The following is a 9,189-nucleotide window of genomic DNA, read 5'->3' as shown; positions in this document are numbered from 1 at the left end:
TCGTACACACGATCTGACTTTCTGGCATACTTGGTCCGGCAGACTTTCTGACGGACTTTGTCCGCCAGGTGCGCCGGACTTTAAAACGGACGGACTTGCCCACACACGACTGGACTTTCTGGTGGGCTAGGTCTGCCCGTCTTTCCGACGGACTTTCGCCAGAGTTACGGCGGACTTTCGCCAGAGTTACGGCGGACTTTCAGAATGAACGGACTTGCCCACACATGGACAAGTCCGTTCATTTAGAACGTGACTCGGGTACGACGGGACTAAAAAAGGAAGTCAATCTTGCCGCTTTTATCGGCGAGATTGACACCTTGCGAGCCCCATCGCGGGTCATACCAGGCCCTTAGATCTGGTATGGGTTATAAAGGGAACCCCCTACGCCGAAAAACGGCGTGGGGTCTCCCCTAAAATCCATACCAGACCCCGATCCGAGCACGCAGCCCGGCTGGTCAGGAAAGGGGGTGGGGACGAGCGAGAGCCCCCCCTCCTGAACCGTACCAGGCCGCATGCCCTCAACATGGGGGGTGGGTGCTTTGAGGGAGGGGGTGCCCTGCGGGGCCCCCCCACCACCCCAAAGCACCTTGTCCCCATGTTGATGAGGACAAGGGCCTCTTCCTGACAACCCTGGCCTTTGGTTGTCGGGGTCTGCGGGCGGAGGGCTTATCGGGAAATCTGTCTGATAGCGAGAGGGTAGCTCTCCAAAATGTATCCACGAATTATGATATCACCATTAAGCCCTTCAACAAGGGGGGGCAACATTGTCCTTTTGGACAATGAGACATATAAGCAGATGTGCATGAAAATTTTGAATCACACAGATTGGTATCATCCTGTAAGCCCTGGTACTGTTTATATCATAAACAGGAAATTCTATTTGTGGATAATGCTTTCCACAACAAAGTTATTTCCAAACAATCATGGAACTTCATCCGTACTCCCTTCCCTAGAACGGCTACCTTTTATTTACTGCCCAAAGTACACAAAAATGCAATAGAACCCCCAGGGAGGCCCATCGTATCTGGAAATGGTGCCATTACTGAAAACCTGTCCAGATTGGTGGATGAACATATTAGACCATTTGTTCTTGCTTTACCCTCATATGTTCGTGACACCATTCATCTACTTCTAATTCTGGAAGGAGTGCCGATGTCTGATAGCTCCATTTTAGCCACCATTTGCGTGGAAGGTCTTTATAGTTCTATTCCACACTCTAAGGGCCTAGCATGTATTTGAAAGGTTTTGTCTCAGATAAGTCATCATGAGGAATCGTTCATTGAATTTATACTTCTCTCTCTTGAATTCATACTGAATCACAATATTTTTTCATTTGACAGTCAGTTTTTCCTCCAGGTGCAGGGCATAGCCAGGGGCACTTGCTGTGCCCCTGGCTATGCCAATCTGTATCTCGGGAATGGGAACACTCCATATTTGAGGATGAGGGTCTCTCTATGTACCTGTGCCACGTTGTTATGTGGCACAGGTACATAGATGACATCTTCATCGTATGGGATGGACCCGAACAGTTGTTGGTAGACTGCTTGTCAGCCCTTAACTATAATGAATTTAACCTTAACTTCACCATGTCCTTTCATTCTTCAAAAATAACCTTTTTAGATGTTGAAATATACAAAGATGCGACTAATATGCTGTCAAGCAAATTATTTAGAAAGCCTACTGCAGGCAACACTATTTTGCATTCATCTTGTTCTCACGCTAAATCCCTTGTCAACTCCATACCATATAGTCAATATATGCGAATCAAACGGAATTGTTCTGCCTATGCGGACTACAAAAAGGAGGCCAACTTTCTGAAATGACGATTGTTAGACAGAGGATATAGTCATAAATGTCTCAAACAGGCATTTAATTGTGTAGAAAAAAGAACGAGACATGACCTTCTATTTTTTAAGAAGGCCAAGCCTCCTGAGACTCAAAATTCCAGGATCATTACCACATACACTAATGATCATTCCAGAGTGAAGGGCATTCTTGATAAGTATTGGCATCTCCTAACGTCTGACCCCACTGTGGGACCACTCCCAAACCATGGGAGTGGTATAACTCCTGCAGTGTAGCTGTAGGTGTTACTACATAGGAAAAACTATTCAAAAAAAGTGGCAAAGAGTTAATCGTCACATTAGGGCCATGAAAGTAAGTGACCCTGACTCGCCTCTAGGGAGACATGTAGCACAGGCTCATAGTGGTGTGTTTCCAAAAATATCCATCCTTGTTGTGGATCGTGTTCATCCCAGCCCCAGAGGAGGAGACTTAGATAAGGCTTTCCTTCAACAGGAGCTGCGATGGATATCAAATTTGAACACTACTTTCCCACCAGGCCTGAATGAGGTCTTTAATCTCAAACCATTCTTACCAGGCTTCTCCTCTGGAGGTTTTGATAGGGACCTGTAAACTTATGTTACGCTTTATCTACAGGTTGTAGGCCATATCCTTTAATTCTTCAATTAGTGCAATCATTATCTATTCTCTTTCCTTTTTTTTGATTAATATTGTGTGCTTCGATAGTCACTTGTATTGTCTGTTCCACAAATTCTAACCCAATTGCAAACTTTGTATGTTTTTTAGCTGTACAAGCGATGGCTGATACCTCCGTTCTCCTAACTCCACCATATTATATGTATATATTCTATCTATATGACATGGTAGTATTGCAGTGCCCGCCCTTTGATGCATTGAGGCTCCCCGGCACTGGGGGGCCCCCTGGTATTTATTGCACCATGGGGCCTTCTTTTTACTTCGCCTGCGGCTTCACTATGCGATCACGCTACCCATCCCACGAGCCCATGCCTGCGCACTTGGGGCATTTCCATTCTGCCGTTGGTTGCCACCCATTTGTTGTGTCGGCAGCTCTGTCGACGTCTGATGTCATTGTGTCCTTTGATGCAGCTACGCTGGACGCCGCACAAGCCGGGAGATTGCCAGTGGGACGTTCGGGCTCACACTCTGAATGTACAGGTGTATTGCCAGGGTTCATCAATCGGATGACCCTGCCGATCACCTGTTAAACTTTATCTTCGCTCATTGGACAGTCCATGTATGTTCAAGCTTGGTCCCTCCCCTATACTTCCTTTATTAGCCAGGTAGGTTTGTAATCACTTTTGCTGCACAGCCCGAACGACACACAGGCCTTCCATCTCTGGAACATAAGATATAGAAACCTAGACAGGTGAGCATTTCTGGCGTATTGTCTCTGGACGTTCCGAGCACTACCCTCTCTGGTTGACTTCTCCTTACCAATGTGGAGGTCTGTCCCTAAGGGGTGCTACAAATTTGCTTTACATATACTGGCTCTATATTGAGCCAACTCCTGGCATTTGTTTTTGCAAACATACTTATTGCATAATTTTTCCTCTTTATGATAGGTCCACTGTCCAGGCCCTTTTGGCCTTATCCTTGTGAGCAATGATGTGTTGTGTGGTGAGGCAAGAGCTGCTACTTTCCAATATATAATCCTTTTACTTTTTCTGCTGTATTTGGATTCATACAATACTAAACTGGGGTGAAGCTTCCTGTGGCCCCCACATACAACACTTTATGAGTCTTCAGATCATGTGGTGGAGCGGAATAGGAAGCTCAGCTTCGCTTTGTGTCAACTCATCTTGTTGTGTAAAAAGACACAAATGATGTAAGTACTCTTTGCAATTCTTAATGTTTTGCCATGCTTATGAAACGGCGAAGAAATAGCCACTGTTACTACATATACTATTATACTTACTTATTATGAATTTTGTATTATTATACTGTTTTTTCTTTTGTTAATAGAATAAAACAGCATACCCCAGTTCAGCCCCTGATGAAGGAAATAAATACTATACCATCTTTCTGAAACATGTCAGGTATACTGTAAACACATTTTGGTCGACTACAGGTCTAGACCTCATGTGTACATTAGTAAATTTGTTATACTTTTTGTATGATCTGGTTTAGAGCTGAAACAACTAATCGATTAATCGACAACTAATCGATTATGAAATGAATCGATTATTATTTTCATAATCGATTAATCGGCCAGTAACATAATGGGGTTAACAATAATAAAATTAGCCCTTTATAGTACAAAAAGATCAAATAATCGCTACTGTAAATATTACTTTCACAGTTCTACAAAAAATGAACCCCTTACAGTAGCGGTTATTTGCTTTTTTTGTACTATAAAGGGCTCATTTTAGGTTTTTTAACCCCATGTTACTAAACATCTTAGACCTGGTTCACATCTTTGTGTTTTTTGGTGCTTTTTGCAGAAACACACTACAGTTCATTTAACATGGTTTTCTATGAGACACGTTTACATCTATGCTTTTTTTCAGCCGCTGCGTATTTGGAAAGGGTCAAGGACTTTTTTTTTTTTAACGCAAAATGGTGCGTTTTTTTGGTTCAATATACTTCAATGGAGAAGCTGCAGAAAAGCATGTAATGCGTTTTTGCAGCAATTTGTATTTTTAATCTGCCCAACAACAAATTGGCCAAAAAACTTCTAATAGTGTATACAGTATATCTCCTCTAATAGTGTATATACAGTATATCTCTTCTGTCTGTTATTCTCAGAGTGGATTCAATATTTTGCTCCCTAACCATATAGTTGGTTGTTCATATTTACCACTGCATAGAGATATTTAAGAATAAATTGCCTTTTTTTAAAAAACTTTACATATTAACTAAATTATACACCACACTTTTTTTTTTAAGGTTATTAACCGATTAATCGATTAATCGAAACAATAATCGACCAACTAATTGATTATGAAAATAATCGTTAGTTGCAGCCCTAATCTGGTTTTACCTCCCATGCCCATATAATCCCTGGGGTATTTCCTTTATACTATACTCCCAGTATAATGCCTTATACTACCCAAACCTGCCACTTTAATGCCCTATACTACCCAAACCTACCACTATAATGCCCTATACTACCCAAACCTGGCATTTTACCACCCTATACTACCCGAACCTGCCACTATACTACCCAAACCTGCCACTATAATGCCCTATACTACCCAACCTGCCACTATAGCACCCCAACCTGCCACTATACCACCCAAGACTACCCTTACCTGCCACTGTACCACCCTATATTACAATAACCTGCCACTATACTACCCTAACCTTCCACTATACTGCTACTATGCCACCCTAACGTGCCACTGTACCACCGTTATACTACCCTAACCTGACACTATACATTACTGCACCCTATACTGTACCCTCCTGACCTCCCCTGTACTGGGAGCAGTATGTACAGGGAAAAAGATACTCAATGTATACAGGGGGTCAGTGTATAAGGGGGGCAGTGTGTAGAGAGGGCAGGACAGTAAGTACAGGGGGTACTTTTTTTTAACTCAGTAAGGTTTTTATTGATATTTTATTGAAAAAAAAGTTGACAAGTAATTGAACCATTCCAGAGAAAATAACACAAACATTCCAAGTTATCAGTGACAAGTCCAACATTGTCACAATGGTACATGTACACCAAGTCATTCTTATCTAAAGTGTCAAGTTACAAACATACCACATTGAAACCGTTTGTAAGCCTACTAAACCCGAGACTGCTACCTGTACAAAACTCTGTCCAAAACTAAGTTGACTGGCGATAACCCCGGGGTATCAAGCTAACAGGGGGTAAATTAAATTTTTGATCATTTTCTGATTGTGTTCATGCTAAAAAGCCACACCCAACATGTAGCATAATTTAGACACCTCCACTTTACGAACGATGCAGGTCACCATCTCCCTGGTAGGGACCTTAGTGCACTACTTTGCCAAGCGGCCCACAATGCTATTAAGATGGCACTGGGGGTGGAGCCTAAGAGGGGGCTTGGATCCTGATTGGGCTGGACTCATGTGGGCAGCCTCAGACATGATAATGCCCGGCCCGCCTTGGTGCACATCCAAGTTGGCTGATATTCAAATGTAGGTGGGTGTGATTGGGATCTGTAATCAGACTTGTATTTGTACAGTGTTGTGTTGAAATGAATTTGAACTCTTTAAGTAGATTGGACCCTTACATACTGGACACTCTCCTAGGTCAGTGTTCACACCTAGTTCAGTACATCCTTATGGTCTAGCAAAAGCTGTCTGAGACACTGAAAAAACTGGCAGCTATGGTTATTAGTGAGGCATTAAAACTGCTGCTTGAGTCCTCAGGCCCTTCTCCCTAAAACCCCTTGGGTCCCAGAAAATTTCATTTTGATGATGTCTCTGCTCTGCAAATATACCTTTTAGCATTCGTATGTCTACCTTAAATGTATTATTTATGGCCTACCCTGCCACTGCATAATGCTCACTGACTTACCCGTCACTACATACCGCTCACTGACTTCCCTGTCATTACATACTGCTCACTGACTTACCCGTCACTACATACTGCTCATTGACTTCCCCGTCACTACATACTGCTCACTGACTTCCCCATCACTACATACTGCTCACTGACTTCCCTGTCACTACATACTGCTCACTGACTTCCCTATCACTACATACTGCTCACTGAATTCCCTGTCACTACATACTGCTCACTGACTTCCCTGTCATTACATACTGCTCACTGACTTCCCTATCACTACATACTGCTCACTGACTTCCCTGTCATTACATACTGCTCACTGACTTCCCTATCACTACATACTGCTCACTGACTTCCCTAACACTACATACTGCTCACTGACTTCCCTATCACTACATACTGCTCACTGACTTCCCTAACGCTACATACTGCTCACTGACTTCCCTATCACTACATACTGCTCACTGACTTCCCTATCACTACATACTGCTCACTGACTTCCCTATCACTACATACTGCTCACTGACTTCCCTATCACTACATACTGCTCACTGACTTCCCTATCACTACATACTGCTCACTGACTTCCCTGTCACTACATACTGCTCACTGACTGCTGATTCACTGAATACTTGAACTGTTACAAAACTCGGGCCCATTTGGGCATGGTACTTCCTTTTGGTTGGTTATTGGTGGTTCTCCCAGGAGCTACTGTAGGTCCTCTGGGAAAAAAGTAAGAATGTGTGAATTCATACATGGGCAATGCTAGTTATAAATTAGAAATGCCCATTACATTGCAAAACTGGGTTCTTATGGGGTTGGGTATTGGTGATTCTCTCATATGTCATTTATGTCCCCAGGGGAAAAAAATAAAGTGTGAGTTTGTAACATCTTTGATACAGCTGAGACACGGCTGAGGATATGGACAAGTCTAGTTACATATTGCAAAGGTCCCCAATAGTGTGACGCTGGTAGTTGTACAAGAGAATAAAGACTGAACCTGCCACCCCTGGATTGGATCTCCTTTACAGGTTGCTATTTTGCTATTGTTTGGATCTTTTATACTAGAGACAGGGTCCCTTTAAGGGATAAGTCCACCTTTGGGGCTCATTTACACTTGCTTTGACTTTTTTGATGTGTTTCTGATGCTACACTGATGCTACAGTGATGCTTTTTGAAGATTTAATGAAGCTTGGTAAATGCTCTGCGTGTGTTGATATCAGTCCAGTAGAACCCCAGGCTCAGTAGTACCCCCACTAGGCAGATTCCCATCTCATTAGTACCCCTGTTCAGCACGTCCCCAGCTTATTTGTACCCTTATTCAGCATATCTCCAGTTTATTAGTACCCTCGTTCAGCAGATCCCTTGCTCATTAGTTCGCCCAGCTCTGCTGATGCCCCACTCAGTAGTATCCCCAGCTTTGCTGATCCCCCTGCTCAGTAGTAACCCCCAGCTCTGCTGATCCCCCACTCGGTAGTAATCCTCAGCTTTGCTGATCCCCCTGCTCAGTAGTAACCCTCAGCTCTGCTGATCCCCCACTCGGTAGTAATCCTCAGCTCTGCTGATCCCCTGCTCAGTAGTAACCCTCAGCTCTGCTGATCCACTGGTTTGCTGATCCTCCTCTCTCTGGTCCCCGCTCACCTCTCACTATATTGCTCCCACACTGCACACCACATATAACATTTGCAAGTTTCTCCTGCTCCAATCCCCTAGCTCTGCTGATCCTCTGCCTTACGTTCATTCAGCAGATCCATTGCTCAGTAGTACCCCCAGCTCTGCTGATCCCCAGTTCAGTATTAACCTCCAGCTCTGTTGATTCATTGGTTTACTAACCCTCCTCTGTCCAGTCCCCGTTCACCTCCCAACATATTGCTTCCACACTGCACACCACACGTGACATCTGCAAGTTTCTTCTGCTCCGCTCCCCCAGCTCTGCTGATCTTTTGCTGCTGAGTCTTCTCTCCGGTCCCCGATCACCTTCTGCTATAGCGTTCCCATGTTGCACACCACGTGTGCCGTCTGCTAGTTGCTCTGCCCCAGTCCGGACCCCGCTCACCTTCCTGCTGCTTCGCGCTGCACACCAGATGTGACGTCTACACCAGACACTCCCAGAATATAAACACCTGAACCGGAAGTGACTGCTGATGACGTCTTTCCAGTTCACTTGTTGGTTTCCCAGTGGATATCTCATACAAAGTGAAGCTAATGCTGAATAAAAACCCCTCAAAAAGCTTCAGGTGCTGTTAGCGAGTGTTGTTATAGTAGATGTATAAATGGATGACTCCCGCGCTGTCTAATTAAGCTAGGCTAGTGGATACTGCTGCAGACACCTGTGGATCTGATCCAAAACAAGACAAAAGTAATGAGTGAAAAAATGGTGGTGTCTGCGCTGTGTGAAAGGAGGTGATATTATAAAATATTAATAAATATGATCCCTGTGAGGTATTGATCCTAATATAAATAATTGGCACAATGTTGAAATAAATAACAAGTGAAATAGAACAACGTGAACAATATTCCTATAGAAACGTGATAAATCCTGGTAAAGAATATAAAATCTGGTTAAAGGTAAACACGTGATGGTCAAATGTGATCATTCCTATTATAACTGTATGAGTCTATTGCCTCGTACACACGATCTGACTTTCTGGCATACTTGGTCCGGCAGACTTTCTGACGGACTTTGTCCGCCAGGTGCGCCGGACTTTAAAACGGACGGACTTGCCCACACACGACTGGACTTTCTGGTGGGCTAGGTCTGCCCGTCTTTCCGACGGACTTTCGCCAGAGTTACGGCGGACTTTCGCCAGAGTTACGGCGGACTTTCAGAATGAACGGACTTGCCCACACATGGACAAGTCCGTTCATTTAGAACGTGACTCGGG

This window comes from Aquarana catesbeiana, linkage group LG06, assembly GCF_042186555.1.
Source record: "Aquarana catesbeiana isolate 2022-GZ linkage group LG06, ASM4218655v1, whole genome shotgun sequence".
NCBI lineage: Eukaryota > Metazoa > Chordata > Amphibia > Anura > Ranidae > Aquarana > Aquarana catesbeiana.
Note: the sequence above shows the minus strand (reverse complement) of the source record.